Here is a 26,610-nt window from a genome sequence, read left to right on the forward strand (position 1 = left end):
AGGTTATAATAACATTAAAAATTCGAAAATTCAAGATTTATTATAAAAACTGAAATTTCTTTCTGAAAATGCAATAAATCCATGACGTATAAATCCTATAAATTTATTGAATCAATATATTAATGTGCATTCATCTTTGCCATGTTATATTCATTTAGTTGACTAGTGGTATACACTGATTAAAAAATAAACATTAATGGCATTTAACAAAACACTTACTTTGTCATATTAATAACACTGTCATTGCTGCTGTCATCCTTGGGACGTCGTCACTGAAACTTTTTTTTTTTTAGCGATCAGCTGTAAAATGTTTTGGTCCTGCTCGATTTTCATTGACTTCAAATAAAATAATGTAAAGTTTTTCATAAGATCCCCTGGGGTCAATGTGTTAGCATGACAGAAGCTTGATACTGTTGTGTGAGAACAAACAACTGACGGATTTTTCCTTCGACCGAGTGCCTCTCACGTAAATTATTCAATTTTGATGGCTTACGTTTCTTCCCCGCCACAGAAAACCACCACAGGTTTATCAATGCCATCAAAAGTATTTTGTTTTTGTTTGTTGATCACGAAGTACAAAGTAAATGAGGAAAACTAGGATTCTGTGTGTATTCAAAGTGGTGCCCTTGGTTTACAGTGCATGTAATGGTGCACTGTGATTGGTTAAGCGGATTTATTGCATTCTGCAGAGAATGAGGACTGGCGTTTATTGTGGTTTGGGAAGAATTAAATTTTTACTTTTAAATACTGACCTGATACAATACTGATTTTGGTGATAACTATTTTTTTAAATGCCGTATATTGCGTTTTTGAACCAAACTCTTCATATATGTTGACACAGACTGACTGTACTGTATGATTACTAAAATTATTTTTACATTGTTTATTATTTACTGTATTTGCTATGTATTACTAATATCTATTCAGAAGAACCTGTAGTACACTTACTACAGAAAAGCCCTCCCCATCAATGTATCTTTGTTTAAGCACCTTGCTCGAGGGCACAGTTATGGTAGTTCATGAATCACCCCTTTTGGGTTTTGAACCTGCGACCTTTTGGTTACTAGCCCATGTCTTTAACCACTAAATCACTGTACCCAAGAAAGATTTATGAAGATTTGTCTCCACAAGGTCAGATGACATTAGTTTTTCTGGTTTTCATGGAGCCACAACAATACTGTTGGGAAAACATTATTTGTTGTTTGACATTAAACTCTTTTTTGTTACTAAATAAAAGATATGAAAGTTATGTTAACTGTAAGTAAACTTAAAAAAAGCTAAAGTTGCGATAAATCATTTATTGTTACTGTCACAATAAAATGTATTAAATGATTCAAAATCAATTATTCTGATTGGTCAGTCCTGACTTTCAGTTTTTTTTATTCTGGATCACAACCGTTTAAACGCGCTTCCGTGGTCGAATCGTCTTGACCGGTACTAGCCTAAATATGTTAAATGTATCCCTCCGCTGTCTCTTCATTCCAACACAAACTAAATGCTTAACTGCTGCCAAAATATTTAAAATGACAGTTTCGTGTCTAATTATTTACTTGAGGTAGCCGTGTTACAAAAGTAGTTCTGTTGGACTGAATCGCGTTCGGGTCCTGATCACCCTGTCGGTGTCTATTTTGGACTCCGGATGTCTACACTATCAGGTAAATATGGAATATCAAAGAAATGTTCTTCTTGAACTCCGTGTCTGATAAGATAGCAGCTTCTGACTTACATCTGTCAAACACGTTGAAGATTTGCGGGTTTTATGTGCGCTCTTCTCCGACTCGTTACGGTAAAGGCTGGACTTTTGTTGTCTGTTCGGGCTGGAGACAGACAGCTGAGCGTGTAACAGCCGTGTGTTCAGAGTTGGAGGTTCAGGCGCGGTACACGGCGTCTCGTCCCGAAACACAAGACGACAACCGAGAAGAGTAACTTGGATTACTGACAGCAGATCTGAAGCCCAAAAGAAAATTTGCTCATGTTGCGTCTCTGTTAGTACGCAGACCAAAAACATTGCATTTTCCACCTTTATGAGCAGCAGTCTCTTCGGAGAGGGGCCGCACCTTCATCAACATCATCCAGGTAGGCTTATGAAAGTTCATCTGCTGTTTAAGGCCATGTCTATGTCTCCAAACATTAAAACAACAGAAAACAAAAAAGAAGAATTTTAAATAAGATTTACTATTGGGAAAACGTTGAATTCAATACATAATTTTCTCTTGAACAACTTTTTGTGCAACAGCATCCATCGTAAAATTCACACACGGAGATAGAAAATTGAATAGCATTTGTTGAAATATTTGTTTGTTAAATATCAATATAATCTTGCTGCTTTTCTGCGCTGTATTTCGGCTGCTTCGGCTGTCTGACAGGCTCAGTGATGTTGCAAGTTGACAGCTATGAATATGCGCCTTTGTATAAAGTGAAAAAGATGTATTTATTTTATTCATTAGCCTGTTTATTAATATATATGTTTACCATTTGCGGTCCACTAGAAATTTAATTTAACATGCATGCATTCATTATTGTCTGTGGTCATCATCAGGTACCTCGACTCACTTTAGACGAGACAATGCTTGTGTCTATAAACCTAGTAAACTGCCTATAATGAACTTATATGCACGGTTGATTGTGACGGACATCTAAATGTTTAATCCGCTGCACGCGTCTGTGATGCTGAAGAATGCTGTCTAGATAGACAGCTCTCTAGATGTTGAGACGCAGCCTGAGGCAAAACAAAGAGCGCGGTTTCTGCCTACATTATTTCCCTACTTACTGTCCTTATTGTCCATCGTTTCACACGAGTGTCCAACTATGGGAAATAATTGCCTTGCATTTTGTCTTCCGGGCTGTTCATTAAATTAAAGCAGTGTCTTTTGAATGTGCTGTACGCTGATAAAACGACAGCGTTTAATCTGAGCCTTATCTCACTTTGCAAAAACAGCTTCACTTAAGCTCATAATAAATAGTCTGAAAATCCTCCTCGACTGTTGGACCATACAAACTCGGAACTCGGAAGTGAAAAACATCTTTTCGGTTAGCTTATTACTGTGTTGCTGTTATCATAGGTAAACTGCTTTTGAGCACAATTAAGATTATAGAGGATAAAGTCCTATTAACCTCTAACCTCTTTAAACTGAACCTGACTGCTTGTTTAATGCTTGAAAGAGATTAAAAAGGTCGATTAGATAAATGTCATCCCTGTCACAGGACTTTTATTAAATCACCGTTAGAAAAAAGGCTTGTATTCGTGGTGTAAGATTTATGAATCAGAGGCATTAATAGCACATTCTGGCATTAGTAAATAAATAAATTAGTAATAAGGTAAATTGTTGGGAATCTAATTAAGTAACTCTAAATCTCATTTGTTTGAGACCATAAGAAATCTGTAATGAGTTTAGCCTGTAAAGCACAAAAACATCTTGTGTTCAATCTTTGTGTCTTCTCTATTTTAGACTTCCACATAATACACAAATTGTAACTTTAAACTTTAGCCCTAAAGGACTGTTTACTTGGTTAAGTGTCTGGACTTTTGTACTGCAGGCTTAAACTCTTCCTGTTATTATAGATAGACTCGTCTAGTAAAACAAAATTTGGTTAGTGGGCTCAGTGGATACGGTTGCTATGCACGCGCACACACACTTAATTCAACTGTATCTAATACTTTTATAGGTTTGCAGTGTGTTTGTGGGGGAGGGATGAATCTGCATGCATAAATCGGACACAAAGTGCATTTCCATTTAGTGAAGGAGGACTTGCATTTCATTGATGGAAATAAGCATCAATGCATGTGCTTTGGTGGCTGGAGAGATCTTTGCCATTCAAGAGAAAGCATGTATGTGTGTGCAGCAAAATGCCCAATAATGCCTAAAAGAGCATTAAAGGAAAATGTTTCAAGAGTGATGATGACTTTTGAGTATTACCAGTACGTTTTCAGGGTTTTTTAATGTGGAGTTTATTACAAATCCTTACATACATGAAAACCATCATGTGGGTTTTGTTGCGTGCATAGTTACCGGAGTCATATTAGACGTATTATTCAAACAGCTGTCCTGGTGTGTGTTTGCACTTCTGCATTTTGTCTGAAGGTTGCAGCTGACAGCAGAGTAGTGTGGGAGTCGGCTGGTTTTGGTTGGTTGGCTCACAGAGAGAGAGAGAGAGAGAGAGAGAGAGAGAGAGAGAGATGAACACTCTGTAATTAGCACCCGCGGCTGCATGCTGCATTCCACCTCTGTAAATTACAGAGTGGCCTGCCTGCACTACTAAACCCAGCAAACCTGCCTGTGTGATTGTATCCAGACCCCCCCCTTCGGCCTTGCGCATGCACGCATCTGCAAAACTATGATATTACCTGCTAGGCAGCAGACATTGCCTTTTGCTTCCAGTTCGCTTCCACACTGTTTGTTTCTATGATGCAGTAATTGCGGGTGACGGAGGCTCGGTCTCTCCTGGCCTCTGCCTGCATTGATTTGTTTGGATTTCTGCTCCCCCCCAAGAGCTTCGGCACACATACTGTACATGGTACAGAGTCCCTACGCTGCTGTCTGTCATGCCTGAGTGCATATTTCAAAAGTCAGGTTGGTGTTTATCGAACTGCATGGAGATTGAAATACACATAGGATTTCTATAAAGTGTGTTTTAATTATAAGGCATACATTTTTAATGTGGATTAACAATCCTTTGTGAAAAATTGTTTTTAATTTGAAGCTTATTTATGTTTGTGATTTTTTTTTTATACGGTTAAATAAGTATGGACCCTAAAGAATGGCTGTTTTTGATGTATTTACAAAAACATATTTATGACCGTTATGTGTGTGTATGTGTGCAAGAGTGTGGGTTTGAAGGTAACATTCATGTAGAAATCTGTGGTGATGGATTGGATACAGTAAATGGCTCTGACCCTGACAGAAGACCCAGTCGAGGGACCGAATGTTCTGTGTGATATTGTGTCTGTGTGTAAGATAAAGTGCAGGTATGTGTGTCTGTGCCTGAAGTACAGCATGTCATACAGGACAAGTGGCCTCTCTTCCTTTCCTCACATGCCATACTCTGATTTTGTCTTGGTAGATTGATAATACCAGTTTAAAAATACTATTTCACTTTGCAGCTGACACACTTTTTCTATACGTCCAGTCGAACGTATGTCTATATGCCCAGCTAAATATATAGTGCTTTTGTAGTGTATGTCTATAAATCCAGTTGAATATAGTGCATGTCTGTGGGTCTTGCTGAATATAGTGCTTCTGTAAAGCTCTCATAATGTTATTTTTCTACAGTCTCATCAGCTGACTCTGCTAAAGAAGATTTGCCAAACTGCAGTTTCCTGTTTATATCAGTCCTTCCTGTGTTTTAAGTCAATGTAAAAAGGCCAGCTAATGATAAACGGTGATGATGCCATCAAACTCCTATTTTAAAGTATTTATTTGTTGCTGTACTTGTCAGTGTAGAAAATCACTGCTTAAGACACAACTACATTACGCAAGCATATTTCACATGACTAGTGCTTGGTAATATACAAAAAATTTTACCACAGTGCCTGGGTGTTCTGGATATTTACCAGGGCATTGTTAGGTGGCTGCTTAGCTTGGCCAAAAGAGTCTAGGTCTTTATGAAATGCTGGTCCCAAGATATGGCTCTGAATTATCCCATTATAACTCTCTGTTTATTTAATTTATTTATTGTCCACAAGACAAAATTTAAATTCTGATGTCTTGGAAAAGTAATAAACTTACTGATGGGAGATCACTAAGTTAACGCAGATAGGGGCAGTTTCCCAGACAGGGTTTAGATTAATTCAGGACTAGGCCTTTTAGGACATCTTAGTAGTTTTTACAAACAACCCTTACAAAAAAAACAATACTTTTGTGCATCTTGAGACAGTACCACCTCGGTTGGGGTTCCAAGCGAGCTGAGCCGATACTAAAACGTGACATGCAAACATTGTAGATTGGTCTGAGAATATCATTATTACCAGGGTCATTGCTGATCAACGCAAGATTAGCTTTAGCTTGCGCTGTCTTGAGCAAACCTGTTGTCGTCTTTGCTTTGATGTAAGTTCTCAAACTTCTTTTAGCTGTGAAAAACATCCACAGGCTGAGAATCAGGAACCTCATACCAGTGTTTTCCTTGCAGTTTGTGGCAAATCGACTGACGCCATAGGTGTTTGTACAGAAACTGTCATGAGAGGTAGTGATAAACGTGATGTGCAAACGTCTATCTGTGGTGTTCAATTTAGATTTTGTGACAGATTGACAAATACATGAGTGTATTGGAAACACTGCATTCCAACGATGCTCGCTCCCACTTTTTGTATGATATCACAGCAGTAGGCAGCAGAAATATAATGACACACCTATAGTGGGTCCGTGTAACGCTTTTCAGTTCTTTTTTCAATTTGCACCATCAAAATGAATCAAATGAAAAATTGGTTTCAAACTTTCATTTTTCAATTTTCATGAGTCCTTTATAAACGGAAAATTGTCTCTCGGTTTAATTTTCAATTCTACGTGTTTAGGTTGTTGCTTTAGAATTTCAGGTTTTGGAACAAACAGAAAAATGACGGCTTGTTCTAATTTTCCATTTCTGTGTTTGCGCTTGCGGCTGGAACGTACCATTATCGCCGGGGGTGTAGTGTAGTCTACAGCCGGTCACGGACCCACAGCGCTATCGCGTTAAATCTCACCATATTTATCTCCTCTATGTATATTACACATTTATTATATATATTTTGAATAACAATAATGCCTGTAAACATTTATCTATCGGACCTCGGTTGCCGTTTTGGTTTTTATCAGTAGATGGCGATGTAACGACCTGGCAGTAAGTGCATGCACTCAAGACGTGATGGATAAACCTGTATCTGCCGCAGTTCAGCCTGCATAATGGCTCGAAAATTTTAATCATGTTACCCCGATATATTACGAGGTAGCGAGTCAGGTTTGTCACCTGAAAGTTGCCGTTTCGAGTCTCACGGGCGGCCGCTTGGGACGTGTCATTGAGCAAGGCACTTTACCCATTGCTTCCCGGGCGCTGGGTGCCCACTGCTCCGGGTGTCATGACTTACTAGCAGTGCGTGTGTTGACTACTTACTGGATGCATTCCTTACTTGAAAACCATGTCACTTTCACTTTTGTTTTCCTTTTTAAAAAACTTTATTAGCCGCGAATGCCCACCCCGTGACGCCTGCCCTGTTATATTGGCTCATTTACTATATTAAAATTTGAGATATCCACAGTGTATCCATTCCCAGCTCTTCTACCAGCTAACGGATCACACCTACAGTGGTGTTAAAAACATGGTAGTGTACTAATAAAGGTGAATAAATTGCAAACATTTTATAATTTGATGCTGCATGATCATAAACAGTGGTGTTAAAAAAATAGCAGTGCAACATCAGTAACCTGATAAACCACTATTGTTATTAGTAGTAGTAATATTTCTGGAAATTATTTATAGAAAAAAATAGAGCCATTGGATCCACATTACTTGCTCTGAGTGATTCATTTATTGAAAGTGGCGTGATCAAAATAATAGCAGTATGAAGTTTAAAATGAGTTCAACCTGTGAAAACAGCTTCTTTCTGTCCTTTATTAAGAAAGAGAGAAGAAGAGAGAAGAGAGAAATGTTTTGCCCATTGTTATAAAATATATAATATGCTGCTGAATTTCTAAATAAAATGGGTCGTTTCAAACATTGCTCAGAGGAACAGAGCAATTTGATTAAAAATTTGAAAACCTTTAGAAAGATAAAAGATGATGATCTTGTGACAGTCACTGATGCAAGAAGCCCCAGTAAAGCACCACTGTTGAAAAAAAGACATCTATAGAATTACATCAATACATCAGCTGGCCCAAAGAAAAATAGTGTAAAATTTTGTGGCCTGATAAGATTAAAATCTTTCTTTTTGGGGTCTTTACAGAACCTCAGGCAACCCCCGGGTACTGAATTCAAGCCACAGTACAGTGTAGCATGGCGTTGTAAAAGTCATGGGATTGGGATGTTTTTCATACTGCCGTGTTGGGACTATTTATCAAATACAAGGGAACATGGATCAGTTTGTAGTATACTTGAAGAGATTATGTTGCCCTTTGCCGAAGAGGAATGCCCCTAAAATGGGTGTCAACAAGACAACAAACACAAAAGCAAGAGGGCAAAATCTGGTTCCAGACAAAAAGGATTAAGATTATAAAGTGGCCAACTCAATCCTCTGATCTCTCTGCACCATTAAAAACTTGTGGGGTGACATTACAAATGCAGTTTCTGACACAAACCTAAAAATTGACAGGAACTGTGAATACTGTTTTAAATTAAGGCAGCTCAAACATGCATTTCAGTCTGGGACTAGGATAAGCCCTGTCCGGGAAACCACCTTTAAGTTGTTAATGCTTTGTTTTGGAATTGAATGTGTAATGTTTTCAATACATTTAAAATAAAGAAATAATCTCACTTTATATTTTTTTCGCAATTTATTCACTTTTATTAGTACCATGTTTTTAACACTACTGTAGGTGTGATCTGTTAGCTGGTAGAAGAGCTGGGAATGGATACACTGTGGATATCTCAAATATTAATATGGTTAGTAAATGAGCCAATATAACAGGGCAGGCGTCACGGGGTGGGCATTCGCGGCTCATACCCTAATAAAGTTTTTTAAAAAGGAAAACAAAAGTGACATGGTTTAAAATATGGAATGCATCCAGTAAGTAAGCAACACACGCACTGCCAGTTATGAACACACACCCGGAGCAGTGGGCGCCCAGCCCCCGGGGAGCAATGGAAGGTGCCTTGCACAAGCGGCCGCCCGTGAGACTCGAAACGGCAACTTTCAGGTGACAAACCTGACTCGCTACCAGGCTCGTAATATATCGGGGTAACATGATTAAAATTTTCGAGCCATTATGCAGGCTGAACTGCGGCAGATACAGGTTTATCCATCACGTCTTGAGTGCATGCACTTACTGCCAGGTCGTTACATCGCCATCTACTGATAAAAACCAAAACGGCAACCGAGGTCCGATAGATAAATGTTTACAGGCATCATTGTTATTCAAAATATATTTAATAAATGTGTAATATACATAGAGGAGATAAATATGGTGAGATTTAACGCGATAGCGCTGTGGGTCCGTGACCGGCTGTAGACTACACTCCACCCCCGGCGATAATGGTACGTTCCAGCCGCAAGCGCAAACACAGAAATGGAAAATTAGAACAAGCCGTCATTTTTCTGTTTGTTCCAAAACCTGAAATTCTAAAGCAACAACCTAAACACGTAGAATTGAAAATTAAACCGAGAGACAATTTTCCGTTTATAAAGGACTCATGAAAATTGAAAAATGAAAGTTTGAAACCAATTTTTCATTTGATTAATTTTGATGGTGCAAATTGAAAAAAGAACTGAAAAGCGTTACACGGACCTATAGTGCCTCCCATTCTGAAGTAGTAGGGGAGAGCGGGGTAAGTTGTCACACTGTTCATAACTCCAACACTAGAGGCTCTATCTTAACAATCAAATAGCCACTTTGTGTGACGATGACTTCTATAGTCAACTTTGTGTTCACATGTGGTCGCTGTAATCTAACGTTAGCACAATTTTCTTATTTTTTTGGCTTAAGTAAAAAATGTGCACTTAAAATTTTATGCAAAACAACTTTGTAAGGTATACATGTTAAAAAATATTATTTTGCACAAAATAGAGGAGACAATAATGTGTCTTTTAAAACTTTAGCTGACGTGCTATGTTGAGCTAACCCTGATATTTAGCCAACATTAGCACACATGTCAGTTTGGGGCAAGTTGTCTCAATGACTTTGGGGCAAGTCGTCAGATGCTATAAACACTAGTTTACCTAAACTTCAGGTCAACAGAATTCTGGGATATCTGTTTCATGTTTCACACTGTTTGTACTTAACCAGCGGTTAAAAGATAACCCTGGGTATTCATAATCTGATGTTACACACTGTGCATTCCTAAACCCTATGTTAGGTGTCTGAAACCCTGCTCCTACACACCTGTCTGTAATTATCAAGCAACCCTGAACACCTTGATTAGCTGCTTCAGCTGTGCTTAATCTGGGTCATAACATTCTAATCCTCCTTCGCTTGGCACTGTAATGTGGGGTTAATTTCTACAAGTGTGAAATGTCTTTAACCTAGGGTTAAAAGCGAGGTTTAGAACGAAGATAACCCAGGGTTAAGCGCAGTATGAAAAGCCCTAGATTTATTATTTCCAGTTCTGGTTTGAATTTAAAAATGAAAATCAATAGTCACAATTAAGTTGCGTTCCTATTTTTAGATTATTGTGAACAAGTGAACATTCTCTATTCAACATTCTACAACTCTGTAATGAGATAATATATGAAAATGTAATGAATACAACATATGTGCCCAAGACTTCCTTCTTTCATTTAGTATGAGATTTATACCATTGTGATGTATGGTGCTCAGTAAATGTTAGACAGTGTGAACAGTGTGACAGCTTACCCTGCCTCCCCTACCAAACTTAATGGAAAAGCCAACCAAGCCAAAGTAAGGTAGGCTGACACGACCTGACCCATGGGGTACTATGCAATGGAAAAGCGCCATTAGTCTTGGACCAGGATTAGCCCTGTCTGGGAAACCGCCCAAAAGGGTTTAACTTGGATGTTCTGTTAGAGGTTTTTGTATTGTATGACTTGTAGTTATTCTTGCCTTTAACTCATATGTAAAGAACATTTAACGAATAATACATCCTTTTCTTTTACAGTAATGTATTTTACCAAGTCCATGACCCATGCTTTTGAAAAGCACTTCCTGTGCTGAAGCTGACATTGACTCAACATTATAAGTTTGGCTCTTCTGCTAGGCCTGCTGCTGAGAAGGCCCCCTGAGAGCTCCACAGCAGTTAAGAGACATCAAACAACATCCATAATTTATGACAGAGATAGAGATGCGGCTTGCGGCTTGTTTTTGTGTCTAAGTTGTGCCCTCACGCATTCCCTCTTTAACAAATGAACAGTGAATGCATTTCCTCCTGCTGTCTTTCTCTTTCTGTCTTTCCTCTCACACTCAGATTTTTGCTGTGTCCCATAAATCAACTTATAGGACAAGAATGTGACATAATAGACCCTCTTTTCTTTACAGAGTTTTTAACTTTATGTAACTTCAGTAATTATGTGCCACGGTGGAACTTTGGCAAACATTTTTTAATTTTTCTCCATGTCATCTGGGATTCTGTTGGTAGTTCAAGTCCTTATTCCTAGTGGTCTTAATGTATTGTGGTACTTTCAACATACAAGGTGTAAAATAAGATATTGGACTCTTAAAGTTTCAATCTGTAACTTTTTTTGGGTTATAAATACTGTAAACAAAAAAGTTATTTAGCAAGTAAACAATTAGGGGGTGTGCACACCAAAGCTTTTAATGCGCAAAAGAGGATGTTTGTTTTATACATTTTTGCAATATTACTTGAAACTGTCTTTACTAATTGATAAAAGACTATTTATTAGGTGCACTGAAAGTAATAACATTAATATACGTCATCTGTGCACAAGATAGGGCCTTTAAAACATCAGCCAATTGCTCATGCGGTCATCCCATCAGCGATTGGCCCTCTGGCTTGTCAATCACTGCCATTACGATCCTTGTGAGAGACGTGTGCGCTCCAGTAACTTTACACAGGCGACGCATGCGCATAGCGCATGAAACTCCGTCTTAAGTTTCGGTTTGTTTTCATTGTCGATCCTGCTTTCCTCCTCGAATTTGCACCATGGAAGAGAAAAAACCCGAAGGAGGACGCAAAAGAAAGACTTGTTTAAAGGCGCTGGGAATAGGAGAAAATTGTCAGAAGAACGTAATGTAATCAGAGTCGTTATTAGAGAAACATTTCAACGCTGGAGAGCAATGAAGGAACAGAGAGGTGTCAAGACAGAAGCGCAGTTCCCAAAAATTCTTCCCGACAGGTAACAGAGATTATTCTTTCTTTGGGGAATAATTATTGTTGTACTGTTATTCAGGTATATTGACGTTGTTCTTGTACTGTAGTTGTAAGGCAGTGACCAGTCTGCTACATGCTAGTTGAAATGGGAGTAGCGTCGACTGATCTAACGTTTTAACGTCTTATGTGTTTATTATCATTTCACACAATGAATCCACTGACGCGACACAGCATATGCCGGTGGTAAACAAACACTCGTGTTCAAATATTCGTGCTTGAGTTTTGGAAGGCGTTCCCTAGACATGCGCTGTGAAGGAGGGAGGCTGTTCTTACGCATGCGCTCATTTTAAAAACTCAGTAACCGTTTTTAGATTCTCAGTCGGCGAAAAACATCCTCTTTTGCGCCTTTAAACACGGCTGAAAAAGGCAGACGGACGCCGACTGCCAGCTTTTTTTAATTGAGCGCTTTGATTGCTGTGATAATTCTGCTTTGTTTATCAGTCGTTGAATGATGCACTGGTTGGTTGTTGTGATATTTGTCCCGCCCCTCCTCCACTGTGACTGGACAGTCAAGTGAAAGTGACATTGACGAGCTGAGCTTTTCGTCCAAAGTTGAATATTTTTCAACTGAGTGCCAGCGTTCAGCATGGGAAAAAACGCCAGCTGCTGGCTTTTTTGAAAACATACACCGGCCGCAGGAGTAAAAGCTTTGGTGTGCACACTACCTTAGTGTTCAAAACGATCTGCTTATCTTACTATCTTATTCACAACATTAAGCTTAAAATAATGATTCATAAATTGAGCTGTTAGATTTTTGGTGGAAAATGTCAGTTGTTATTATAAATATATGAAGAGTTTCGTTGCAAAACGAGATGACTCCGTTTTTTTAATTTTTCAGAAATCTAATTTTTTGGTTGTGCATTCCAATTAAAATCAATTCAACTGCAGTTGGTTTGTTTTGATTAAAACCTTCATAACTTAAAAATACAGCTAAGTAAAACCAAAAAACAAAATAATAACACGATAACATAATAATAAACATGTTTTGACAAAAATGTTAAAAAATGGATTTATCTCGTTTTGCAACGAAACTCTTCATATGTAAATATAAGTACGTATTTTACGCAATTTTGTATTTTGGGTAAAGTATAGCTTTTTTATTTATGTTGTAGCCCTAGCTGTAAGTAACATCTGCAGCTTCTAATGAAGCTGACTCCTAAGGGATGTTACAGGCCACAGAGTGATCGTGCAATCCCTAGAAATGTCTTACTATCTGTCCTGTCTCTCATCCTCTCACTCTTTCAGTGCACTTCTTTATGATGGAGTGCAGAGTGTCATGTTGTTTTGAACTGATGCGTGTGTCACCTCAGTCTGTCACGAGAAAGAATCTTCAAAGTGAACGGCTCCAGAATGCTGACGTGAACAATCCTCTGTGTTCGACTTCCTCCCTGAGCCCCTGTTGGTGCATCTGTCTGTGCCTCATTTCTACTACATTCATCTTTTCCATATTTTTCTCTGTTCACTGTCAGTCATACAAGGACCCATCTGTGTGAGAGAGAAACTCTTTGGGTAAGGTTGAGATTTTGGGAAAATATGACTAATCTATTTCTAGACTTATCAGAGTAACCTGAAAAAGACAATCGGAATTGAAGTGAAAGTCATTCAGAAAGGACTAGTCTGAGAAACAAATGTGATAACTAACAAATATATCACATACCTTCTCCTGGAAACTGCCTCTAAAAGTGCAACTTTATTACAATTGTTAAAAAGTATGCATTAGTGGCAGTTTAAAAAAAGTTTTAAGGGACATTTCGAAATGCAGAGGGAAAGTTGGCTGTTATTTTTAAGGTGTCTTTTATAAGGGTTTTGGCTGATGCTTCATAAGAGTTGTTGACTCATCAACATAATTTTTTTTCTGGGTGCCCTACAAACCTCAGTCTAAATTAGGATAACTGTTTTCCTTTAGGCCTAGTTAACTTAAAATGTCCCTTGAAATTTGATGGCCTGTTTTAGTATCCCTAAATGTTTTAAAGCCTTAATACTTCATTCTTAAACACATGACTAGGAAAAGGAGATTCGCTTATAAGCCTCTCAGTATACTTGCATGGCTTTAAAATGTAGATTGTTGCATCTAAAGTGTTATGGCAAATGTTAAAGGGTGATTAAAAAAACAGTGGATGAGGAAAGAGAGCGACAGACTCCAGACAGACCACCTCAGTTCCACAAAAGCCAGACAAATCCGACAGCCAGTTGTTGTTGTTCTTCACCTCGCCAAATATCTGCTTTGTGTGACGGCAACGCTGGGAATTTGGGCCTGTCTTAAATATGCTTTCTCTCCTCTCTCCTTTTCCCCCCTCTCACGCTCCCTCTCTCTCCTCTTTCAGTTTTGTTCATTCATGCTGTGAGATGGCATGATAAATTCTAGACTGTCATAACACCTTCATTTGTCCCTTCATTAGCTTTGTCCATGGGGGATAAGCTAAGCATCAGGAACTCGAGATGGTTTCTGTCACATTAGGTGTGTACCGGTTTGCCTACTTGTGCACTGTTCTACTATTTCACCTGGATGATGCTGTTTTTCGGTCTCAAAAAATGTAGATTGTAATGTTGCGCACTTTGTGTAAACAGTCGTTGCTTTCCCTGTGTTGCAAAAGAGGCGGGGCTAAAGCTAGCTGCAACGTGTTGCATGCATTTTGAATCATCATTTTCTTCATCTGGAAATCACTGTAATCTCCCTGTAGTGAAGAATTTTGTCATTTAAATTGCATCTTTGAGCACCATAATAGCGTATATAAAAGTTTTACCTGTCACGGTAATTTCTTCATCTTTTAAAGATGTATTGTGTATCTTTAAGGAGGATCTCTTGACTGAAACGCAATATAATATACATAACAATATTATCAGTGGTGTATAAAGACCTTACATAATGATTGTTTTTATTACCTTCGAATGAGCCGTTTTATCTCCGTTTTTTTATGTTTCTACAGTAACCCTAAACAGACAAACTGTTCTACAGAGCGCATTTTGTCCCTACGTTGTCTCAGACGACGGCATGTTTGTTCTGTGGCGGTTGGTTGCAATATCACAATCTCACCACTGTATGCCACTAAAATTGACACATACTAGTGATGCGCGGGTCAAGGTTTTTTCCAACCCGTGGGTCCCACTTTTATGGAATATTTGGCCCGCACCGCACCACTGTATCTATTTTTACGACCATTAAAATAGACATACCAGACATTTGTAATGTAGATCAAAAGTGGCTTTATTTCAGCAATAAAGTGCTTAGAAACAGCCATTAGATTACATCACCCTATAAAGTGGCAATAACATACGCTTATTAACTATAGTAACCAGCATGGTCATATTAATATAGATAAAGGATAATGATAAACATTTTTAACATTTACAAAGCAGCGTTTGTATTATCTATTCACAAATTCTCAACCTTAATTTCTACCGCACCTCATCTTTTTTTATCTTCACTATTATTTCTCAGTTTGTTTTGTTGTTGTGGCTGGCAGCTTGGCCCTTTCATGATGTGACGCCAAATGTTTGGGGATATCAAGTTACGTTGTGCAAGTTACGTTGCTACGTATTTTAAACTTATCAAACTCAAAGAACATAGTAAAATATGAAAATGTATATTCCCAAATATTTAATATAGGCTATAGGGAATTGCACGCAACCTAAATGTTTTTTTGTTTGTTTTGTTTTGTTTTTAATGACCTGCCCCAACCCGCCCCGCAACAAAGTGACAATTTCTTTACCCGCCCCAACCCGACCTGTGGGTTATGAGACAACCCATGCATCCCTAACACACACCACCTTTATAACAGCTTGAATGTAATGCTGCGTTCCAGGCAGGTTTTTGAGCTCGTGAATTACGACTTCAAAACCACGACTCTATGTGTTCCAGGCACCCTGTAACCAGTGTTTTTACAACCTTCTACCTGTGAAAATGCACTGGAACGGCAATCAAACCCGTGACTTCCCACCCGTGAACTCGTACTAGATCGATGTACTCCCAGTTCAGAGTCGTGAGTCGTGGTTTTGAAGTCGTGATTTACGGGTTACAGGTTGCCTGGAACGCGGCATAACTCTACACTTATAAATATGCAAATTAGTCTCCGCCTCTACTCAATCACACAGCTCGAAACATAGATATGAATATTGGTGCTTTTCCATCGCATAGTACCCCACGGTTTGGTTTGGTTTGGGTCGGGTCAGGTCAGCTCACCTCACTTTGGCTTGGTTAGCTTTTCCATTGAGTTTATGGGCGTGTCATTATATTTGCCCTGCCTACTGCTGTGACATCATACAAATGAGAACATTGTACATTCCCATACATTTATTTATTTCTCAGTCTGCCACAAAATTAAAATTGACCACCACAACTAGATGTTTGCACATCGCGTTTATCACTACCTCTGTCTCACATGACACACAGTGTTTTCACTTCAAGTTTTGGTATCAGCTCGGGTTGCTTGGAACCCCGACTGAGGCGGTCCTAAAAAGTATCGGGTACTACGTACTGCACCCAGTGGAAAAGCTCACAAAAGTAATCTGACACAAACCAAACCGTGGGGTACTATGCAGTGGAAAAGCGCCATATGTGAATTTGTCACCGCCTCCACTCTTTCGTACCAACGGGTTACAGCATTTACCCTGCACGTTTGAGCAGCTCGTGTAAGCAGCAAAGAAGCAGAGCTGAAGCTGAAATCGTTTTAGCGCTGAGTCTATGGTGCATCCATACATCTATAACTCGAACAACTGATCCACACATTCAATTATGTTACATTTTTTGAGACATTGGAAATGAAACCAATTTTAAACCGCGAGAAATGAGACTGTCTCCAGTTTTATGGAGAAAATACTCAGCATTGGTCTTTAGGGGTGCACAGATAACAACCGATGATGCTTGCTATGTTTTTCAATAAATTACGGTGAAATGCCGCTACATCCAAAAGCCAGAGGGCGCTCTCGTGCAGAAACTCAATGTGCGCTTTAGACAAAACATCATACACATGCAGCTATGACAAGCAGCTCCAGGAAATGTCTTAAGAATATATTTATATTGCTGTTCTTCAAACCTTTTCAGGTATTTTCATGATAATAAAGAATATGTGTAATGATTATGTTTGAAGAGTGTTGCTTTTTCAAATGCATGTTATAAACGACTCAAACTAATAGTGATTTCAGATCGATAAGGACTTACTGGTCAAAAGCCGTAGTACATCAAACAGCTATGAATAATATCGGCTGTGCGATTCAGTATAGTTATTGGCCACGTATTATTAGTGTATATCGGCATTTATTGGGGCACCCCTAATAGTGTTTGATGGTGAATTTGCACATGCCTTGTCATATAACATATTAAAGACACCACATAGACATATAAACAACAAATGATATGTGCCTAGTTACAAGATTATCATGTGGCACGCATTGTATTTTATTGTATCAGATATGTAGTCATAGGAGGATTAACAAAGTATAGTGAGATTCAAGTGAAGGTCATTTTTATATTTTTATTTAAAAATCATGTTTTGCATTTATACATTTCTAATACCCAGGACAGCTTTTGCTGTTATTTATTCACCAGTTTGTACGAGTTAAATAAAACATATTTAGACGTTGTAGGAAAGCAAAGATGATAAAGGCTGGGTTAGATGGTCAAACAAAATATGTCAAAATATTTTTGCGAGAACTCTTTGCTCTCTGCACAACAAAGCAATTCCTTTTAGACTTTATTATATTTCCCACCAACCATCCCACACACACATTTATTTACAGTGTGTACACAGGAGTGCCGTTGGAAAACATTGGCTGCCTTGCACATTGTTAAAATTTCTCGCTGCTCTGCAGAATTAAATGTGTTTGGATGTCTTTAATAGTGCCCCATGAAGTTAAAAACCAATAATCGTATCTCAGGTAATAGCAAACCTCTGCTTTCATGCTTGTAGTGAATGGAAGAATTATAAATGTTTTTATTTGCTGTTGTTCTGCTGCAGTATTTGAGAGATTTGAAAGTGTGTGTGTTTGCACAACTATGCGTGTGTTTTGTGGAATATGTCTCTAGGACTAGGAAGAAACTGAAGTCAGATGGGCTTTGGTTTCAGATGTCATAAAGAGACTCTGCACAATGTCAGAAAAACAGACACTCATGGGTCGTCACTACTGGGAGTCTGTTCATTCTGACTCACTGAGAAGAATATATTGAAATGCGTTGACACCTTCCTTCTTATAAACAAACAATGAACAGTATAATTTTATGACCAGTTCAGATTAATTTTGCTAGGACATTTTTATAATAGTTTTATGTCTGCTGTTAAACATAATAATAACTTCATTATTTATTGTTAATGTTTGGTGGCAGTATGCTTTATGGGACTATTATTTTGCATAGTCAAATAATTAATCTAAGCCTTTTTTTATTGGCAACATAAACTTGTCCTAGGCTTTTCACTTAATTAATGTAACTTAAAATTTGAAGTCGTATCACTTTGAGAGCCAGACACTGAACCTCCAGAAGCCCTACTATCAGTCCTGCAAGATGTGCGTGTTTGGCGAGGAGCACTGAAACTAAAAAAACAGCTTCAGAATGCAGCTTTTTGATCATTTCCATATACTTGAAAATATGCTTTACATTTGAAGAACTCTTTTCTTTCATCAAACTTTAGAGATCATTATCTTGTTGAAAACAAGTGATTGAACAAGTGTAAGTGCCATATGTTATAAATCTTTCTTGCACACAATGTGTGTGTGTATTTACATACTTGCGTGTTTTTCTAGCTTTATCTGATCTGATCTGGTAAAGAGGACTGGAGACAAAGTGTCGCGTCAGGCTGTAGGAGTGGCGCTGAAACAAGTTGTGTGTATGTGTTTATAGCTGCTGTGTTATCTGTGTTAGATAGAGGCTTGCAGACATCATGTCTCATCTGCCTGTGCTGGGGCCCAGCGTGTGTTTGTGTGTAAGGTCTATGTAGAATAAGACCTGGAGTTTTTCCATAAAAGGGTCATAATCAGGGCGTATAAACCCTGTGAGTGAGGCATCTTCATTCCATTCCTCCAGCAATACCTCTCCTCTACTTTTCCATCTGTTTTCTCTCTCTCTCTGTGTGCCGTTGATCCACAAGATCTCCAAACTACTTTTTGCTTTTTGATTCGTCTCTTTTTACTTAAGAGTTATTCGTGTTCTTGTAAGTTGATTGATTTTTGGTTACACTGTCTTAACCAGATTGCGATGTGATATGATCCCAGCAATATGGCATTTGTCTGTCCATACTAGACGTGAAACAAGGGGCGTGGTGCAAATCAATCAGTCAGAAAACGCAGCCAATCAGAACAGCATTGCCGCTGAGAAGCACATATACATACAGAGTAGGCTACAGAGATGCATACCTCCACATTTATTGCAATTTGAGAGATTTGATGTTTCTGCTTTTAAAGATCTAATCAGTCTCTTTTCATCCATATTTGATGATTAATATTCATAATGAGCAGAACTTTCATTAAATAAGATGACTGTATAGGCGACATCTCGCAGAAATAGAAAATGGAAAACACTGTCACTTGTCACGGTATCGCATCTGTTTAGGACAAAACCGTTAATTAACATGGAAAAGATACCTTTTATTGCATGTCAGGGCATCACGTGTAGTTAAGACAACGTCTTACATTAACATTTCTTCATTTATCAGATACTGCACTGTAAAAAGTAAAGGTTTAATCTACTTAATAAAAACTTAACACTTAAAAATTGGTAACACTTAAAAAATGTAAGTTTCATCAACATAGATTTCCTCACTTTAAAGGAACACGCCCAGATTTTGGGAATTTAGCTTATTCACCGTATCCCCCAGAGTTAGATAAGTCCATACATACCTTTCTCATCTCCGTGCTTGCTGTAACTCTGTCTGACGCAGCCCCCGCTAGCTTAGCTTAGCACAAAGTCTGGAAGTGAATGGCTTTAGCTATCAAACTGCTCCTAATAAGTGACAAAATAACGTGAACATTTTCCTATTTATGTGTTGTGATTTGTAGTCACACCGTGGACAAAAAACAAGGTGATATGAGACACAGCTATCTTTTAACAGTATACATACTGGGAACTATATTTTCAGAAGGCGAAGCACTGATACGTGGGCTGAGTGATTTGATCGCAGCACCCGAGAAGCTCCTGGTGAGGAGCAGAGAGTTCGGTCAGAGTTGTGCAAATCACTCCGCCCAGTAGCAGTGCCTCGTCTTTTGAGAATATAGTTCGCGGTATGTATACTATTAAAAGATCGCTGTGTCTCATATCACCTTGTTATTTGTACACGGTGTGACTATACAAGTCACAACACATAAATAGGAAAATGTTTGCGTTATTTTGTCACTTATTGTGAGCAGTTTGCTAGCTGGAGCCATTCACTTCCAGTCTTTGTCTGACGCAGGCCCCGCTAGCTTAGCTTAGCACAGAGTTACAGCACACACAGAGATGAGAAAGGTATGTAAGGACTTATCGAACTCTGGGGAATACTGTGAATAAGCTAAATTCCCAAAATCTGGGCGTGTTCCTTTAAGTAAAAAATGTAAGGTAAAAATATAAGATAAATTCCCTGCCGAATGTATTGAGGTCACCAATGAAAAATAATAAGTGTGAATGAAAAAATAATAAGCGTAAATCAGAACTTTAAACACATTTAAACTGCATACATTTATATTGCAGAAAACTGGAAAAAGAACGCAATTATCCAAATTGCATACATAATTACGTTTTATTATCTCTGATATTTTCTGCTTATATTTAATTTTGTGTATGCTTGTGCTGTTTTTTACCTCACTCTTATTTCCAAATTCTGTGCTTGCTTTTCTTAAAGCTGCAGTTAGAGGGTCATGCAAATCAGAGCGGGGTTTCTTTGAACTGCCAATATGTACCAGTATGCACTTTTTGGGTACAAATGTGTGCCTTTTTGAAAGGGTACTGTCCCAGTGACAACTTTTGTACCTTTATTTCTGAGAGTGTTGAGTAGACCCATTGTGTTTACCCGGGCATTACCATATTTTATTAATACAAAAATTTAAAATAAAACTCAACAATACAGCTTTGTTTATTCTCTAGGTTTATTCTATGCTAGGTATAGATGAACTGCATAACAGAGTTAAATGACACAAATAAAAACCACTATATATGCACAACTTACATAAATTATCGACTGATGCCTTAAGCCTCAAAGTATTTTATCCAGCAAGCTGCACAAAATTAAACTCTAAGTAAATATATCTGCCAAAGTCTCTGAATTGTGAGTTTGCATTAAAAGTTCTTTATTGAGCCAATTCATATGCTGACAGCATACAAAAACCAAACATGGGTTTAAAAACACTGCATAACCTTTTAAAGCATATGACGTGTGTGAACTAACCAATATCAATATTGTATTTTCACATAACAATATAATTTCGATGTTATTGGACATATAAAGGAGAGTGGTTTAGGATAGTTAAATCTGACCAACCTGTCTCTTTGTGTGTTGGTCAAAACACAGAAATGGATCAAAGCTGCCAAATAAGTGCAAAGTTTATTTATAACCCCAACATAAAATAAGAATATCAAGGCGACAGGTCGAAAGGCTACATTTGATTCAAATTGTAAAGCATGCCTTGACTGAAAAGTAATCCAAAATTAATAAAAGCCCAGCCAATGGTTATCCATCTTCCCCGCACTCCGATCCGCATGCATGAGTCACACTAGAGTGATGTCAACTCCCTCTTCAACTGATTGGCTAGAGGAGAAGCGGTCAATCTAAAACTTGTGGACCAATAGTAACACTAAAGTCCACCCATATTTGCATGAAACTGTGACTTTTGGAAAAGCAAGCGCAGAATGTGAATATAAAAGCAAGGGAAAAAACAGCACAAGCATACAGAAAATTAAATATGAAAATATGAAAAAATGAGTAATATAAACTAAGAAACATGATTTTGAATGCGATTTGGATAACTTTGCATTTGTTTTCCAGTTTTGTGCGATATAATTTTAAATGTGTTTGAAGTTGATTCACGCTTATTATTTTTTGATTCATGACCTCAATACAATTTATCCCATAAAAAACTCTTTAAAATAACTTCAATTGGTTAACACCAAAAATATTTAAGCTTTAGCACCCTAAAAAAATTTCACTTTATGTGAAAAATTTGAATTAATCCAACTTTCACTTTTTACAGTGAGACAGTAGTAAACATTTTGTCTTATGCTGCGTTTTACACCAGCCGCGATAGAGGCGGCAAGCACAGGTGATTTACATGTTAAATCAATGCAAAGACGCAATTACACACGGATTATTATCCTGCGGCGCAGTACGCGTGGTACGTGCGGTGTGGAACGCGCGAATTGAGTGTTGAAAAATCTGAACTTCGGCGGATTTCTACACCACGTTAACCAATCCGGACCTTGCTGTAGTAGTGACGTGATTACAGGAAGCGAGCGGAGTTGCGGAGTCTCCGCAGAGTCACAGAAGCCCCTCCCATGACGCGTGAATTTCCCGAATGACTAGAATTTCACGCGTGGATGAAGCGAGTGAACTCAAATGTTCAAGCGTCTAACTACCCGCGTGTGTAAACGCAACATAAGGAACCATCAATAGGTGTAGCCTAGAAAGTAGGGCTGCACGATTTGGGTAATTTTTCCCATTGCGGTTATTGATGCTAACATTGCGATGTGCGATTGCGATTATAATAAATGGTATCATGAGTCAACTTGATGGGTTTTAAGGAAAATCCACACACAGTTTAGGGATAATGCTAAAATGTGTATTTGTAAAACTAGAAATGTTTTCGTATTGCCACGTGATGTAGCAACTGCTCAGTGTCAGTAATCCTAAATCCAAAATACTGCCATACAACAGACGTAGGTTTTTTTCAGCTACCAGATCACTGTCAATCTCCTCTGCATCCATATTCGCTTTGGTATTTCTGCGCTGCGCACACACAAGTGACAACGCACGCCACACACGTTCATGCCACACGTGCACTGCCTTTTTTATTCGTTTTTTTTTCTCTTTTTTTAAACAGCAAGAAAAATCATCAAACTGTTATCAGAAGGTTTGTGTTAACAAGTCCACACATTTATTTATTTAATATAATTGCAACATTTTGCTGTCATATAATTGCACAGGCTGACATCGCGATTGCGATTGCGATGCGATTAATTGTGCAGCACTACTAGAAAGCTATGCTTACATGTAAGAATAAAGTTGTAACTAGGGAGAGATGAACAACATAGACGGTAGAAGGCTTTTTGATATATTGCTTGCAAGGTTGTGAGTATCAGCCAAGGTCGACCGATCAGCCGTGATCATCTCAAAATTCCCAAATGATCGGATTAATCAACCTTTACATCAGCATTTACAGTATGCATTTGGCAGAATGTTCAAACGTGGGATCAAACCCATGACCTTTGTGCTATTAACGCAATGCTCTACCAAGTGAGTTCCTTGGTCTATAACTAGTTTTCTACCCACACGTCATTTGCATGAATGCTGCACTGTCAGCTTTATTAGTCTAATTTAATCATGTATGTGGCTGTGTGGGGAGTGTTTAGCTTTATTGCTTCTGAATGTTGATGATGTTATGCCTTTTCGGCATTGCTAAATGAAGGATGGGAAACTGTTGATGTGGCTAAAAGCTTTGAACTTTAAGTGAAATAAGGGAAGTGAGAATAAAAATACAAATATGCACACTGTATTTTTTAGGGAAAGCAAAAATACATTTTCTTAAGTTTGGTGCACATACCTTATACCAGGGGTTTTTCAAACTTTTTGTGGGTGTGGACCACTATTTTTTAATCAAGAATTTTCGCGGACCACCTCATACTCATAATAAAATATGTCTACACAAAGTTCTGAATTTATCTGCACCTCTAAATAAGCTTACTAGCACTAAAACTATAACTGGTCATTACATCAGTACAACAGATTCTTAAAACATATTCTTAAAAATATATATTATTTTATATTTTATTTTGCCTTTATACGGACCACCTGCAGTCCCCTCACGGACCACTAGTGGTCCACGGACCACAGTTTGGGAATGGTCGCCTTATACCAACTGTGACCATGAAAGATTAATGTGCCATCCTTATTTCTCCATTTCTCTCTCTCTCTCTCTCTCTCTCTCTCTCAGTGGCCCACTGATAATTACCTGTGTTCATCCCATTGTGACGTTGATTGTGACTAGACCAGTTGGCGGCCATAGGGTCAAATCCCCTCCAGTGTGTAGTGTATTAATTAAAGCTGTCCTTTTACCTCATCTGAACCCAGTGGGGCTCCTTGAGCCTCAGGCATTGATTTAACCTACAGCTGATTGGTTATGAAACTTTACTGACCTCAAATGACTGAATTTTTATAAGAATTTCCTTAACCCGAATAAATAATTTTACAGGTCATTGATGGCGAGCAAGAAAAGACACACACTTAAAGATAAAGGTGCTAAAAGGTTCTTCACAGCAATACCGTAGAAGAACCATTTTTGGTTCCTCAAAGAATCATTTAGTATTTAAAAATAAAAAAAAACTTTTTGGTGGTTCTTCAGATGTTAAAAGTTCTTTATGGAACCATTTATCAATAGAATCATGAAACCCCTTTATTTTTAAGAGTGCACCTAATTGAATGTAATATGTGGGTTTTATTAAAGACACTGTGTGAGATACGACAGCTCGATAGAAAGGATGGTAAGACTGAGGTAGAGAGGGTGGGAGATAGAGAGGCATGTCCTTGCACTCTTCCTATGGCAGTCAGATAACAACAAAGCTCTTTAATTCAGTGTGAAATTGGCTCCAAGTGCAGATGAGTATATGCAGAGGATCCAGTGTCCTCGAGTAGGATGTAGTATGCCACACACACATATATCTGTGTGGAGGTGGTTTGCACAGTTGCAGCACCACAGGAGAGGAGAGAAAAATTCAATCGGCCAATCATGAGGCCAGCTGAACCCTACTGGGTCTGGTCGTCCTTATTGGTGTCCTATCGGGCTCATGCCTCCCACTGCCTTTTCCTCTCTGCTTTTTTCTGTTACCTTGTGATAGAGGTCACACGCACCTGGTAACACTTACTGAACTGACTGTGGATGAAGAGAGCCAAACCTTTCGATCTATTCAAATCCATCGACTTAGTTTCGTAAACGAATGGTAAGAGAGAAACGTTTGTTCTTTATTCTCTAATCTACAGATTTCACTGTGAGATTTCAAGAGTGTTTTTCGATTAATTCCTGATCAATTGTTTTAATTAGAAGTAGACCGCGTTGGTCAATGTCACTAACAACCTTTGATTGGCTTAGCTCAATTAGTCCTGGTCCAGTCATTAAGTCCTGCCTGACCCTTTTTGTGATGAGTTGAATTGTTTTCCCTCTGCTTTTGTTTCCAGGAAAGCAATGTAAATTGTTCATAATACTTTGGAAGCTGAGAATGTAGATTCAATTCTTAATTTTATTTAGGCAATTTATATGATTTAATATTGTGTTGCTTTGTTATACTGTTGAATGTTTAATGAAGGTAAAAACAAACAAAAATGAAAGTGTAACTGGCACATTTCCCCATTCCTCTTTTTCTAATTATTGTTTCTATGATTTATATTTTTAATGAAAAAGTGGGTACAAAAGACCATGCTTTATTGTGAATATAGACATGGCTTTTGGGCATTGCCACATTGCACAGTGACCATATTAACACTAGGGATGATGTCTTGAGAGCTTTATGCCTTTATTAAACATCAACAAAAAGAATTTGGAATAAAAAATGTGTTATAACTATGTTATAACATTGAATGCTGCATAGCAATATGGAGCTTTATAGCTGGAACATTGAGTGCGTTTACATGCACAGTCTTATGCCGATTATGCTTAATAAACTAATAAACTGAGTGAAAATTTCTGTGTCCCTAATTGTCCTGCTAATCTGTATGTTGTGATTGGCCTGAATACCTCTGATGTCAGCTGGAAATGTAATGCTATTTACCATGTTTGAAAGATTTGCTCATAATGCAATGCTAACGGGACTTAACTTAAAGGCTGTTAGTCCGAAGCGGGAGGAATTATGATAATGTCGGTCTTGTCTACGTCACCAATCCCAGGAAGTAAACTGTTGCCTACAATCCGTGTGTTTGTGTATCATTTACTTTGGGGTTTGTACCTTTTGCATTTCGTTAACGTGTCCTAATACACACTTACACACCAATTTAAAATTGTGAATCGGAGGATAGTTGGTCTTTAACCATCTTTCTCGCAATTTTGTCCATGTGCACATGTCTCCGCGTGTAAAAGATAAACGTCACACACAGAAGTGCGTGCAAAGTAACACATAAAAATCTGCTCTCGACTCAAGCAGTTGGTAGACAAACTGCGAAAATGAAAGCTCATGTTACATTTAAAGGTTCTGCAGTCATGAGAACAGGTACAACAGTATAGCTTAAAGACAGATTTCCTGTCTGCTTTTTGAACGACTATATGTACTATACTGTATAGTGTTGGGCGATATGCCCCATTTTGAGATCGTCCTATTGTCAGCCTGTGAGATCGGCGATACACGATAGTATCGGGGGGCGGGGCAGTAGTTTACTCATTTATTTATTTGTTCATTTATGACAAGACTTGATTGGTGGAAAAAAGATCAAGAGCAACACCGTCATGAATGCATCTTTCTTAAAACTAATGGCATTAATCTGAGCG

The 26,610-nt window shown here is 38.2% G+C and overlaps 1 protein-coding gene across 1 annotated transcript in view; it reads left to right on the top strand.

Annotated features, from left to right (window-relative positions):
• The first annotated feature begins 1,716 nt into the window (after positions 1-1,716).
• dok4 (docking protein 4) overlaps positions 1,717-26,610 on the top strand; it is a 52,282-nt gene continuing 27,388 nt past the window's right edge. The window contains exon 1 of the mRNA XM_065267666.2: positions 1,717-2,076. The gene's annotated coding sequence lies outside the window, so the exon portion shown is untranslated. The remainder of the gene's footprint in view (positions 2,077-26,610) is intronic.

The sequence above is a fragment of the Paramisgurnus dabryanus genome, chromosome 2, assembly GCF_030506205.2.
Source record: "Paramisgurnus dabryanus chromosome 2, PD_genome_1.1, whole genome shotgun sequence".
Classification (NCBI taxonomy): Eukaryota; Metazoa; Chordata; class Actinopteri; order Cypriniformes; family Cobitidae; genus Paramisgurnus; species Paramisgurnus dabryanus.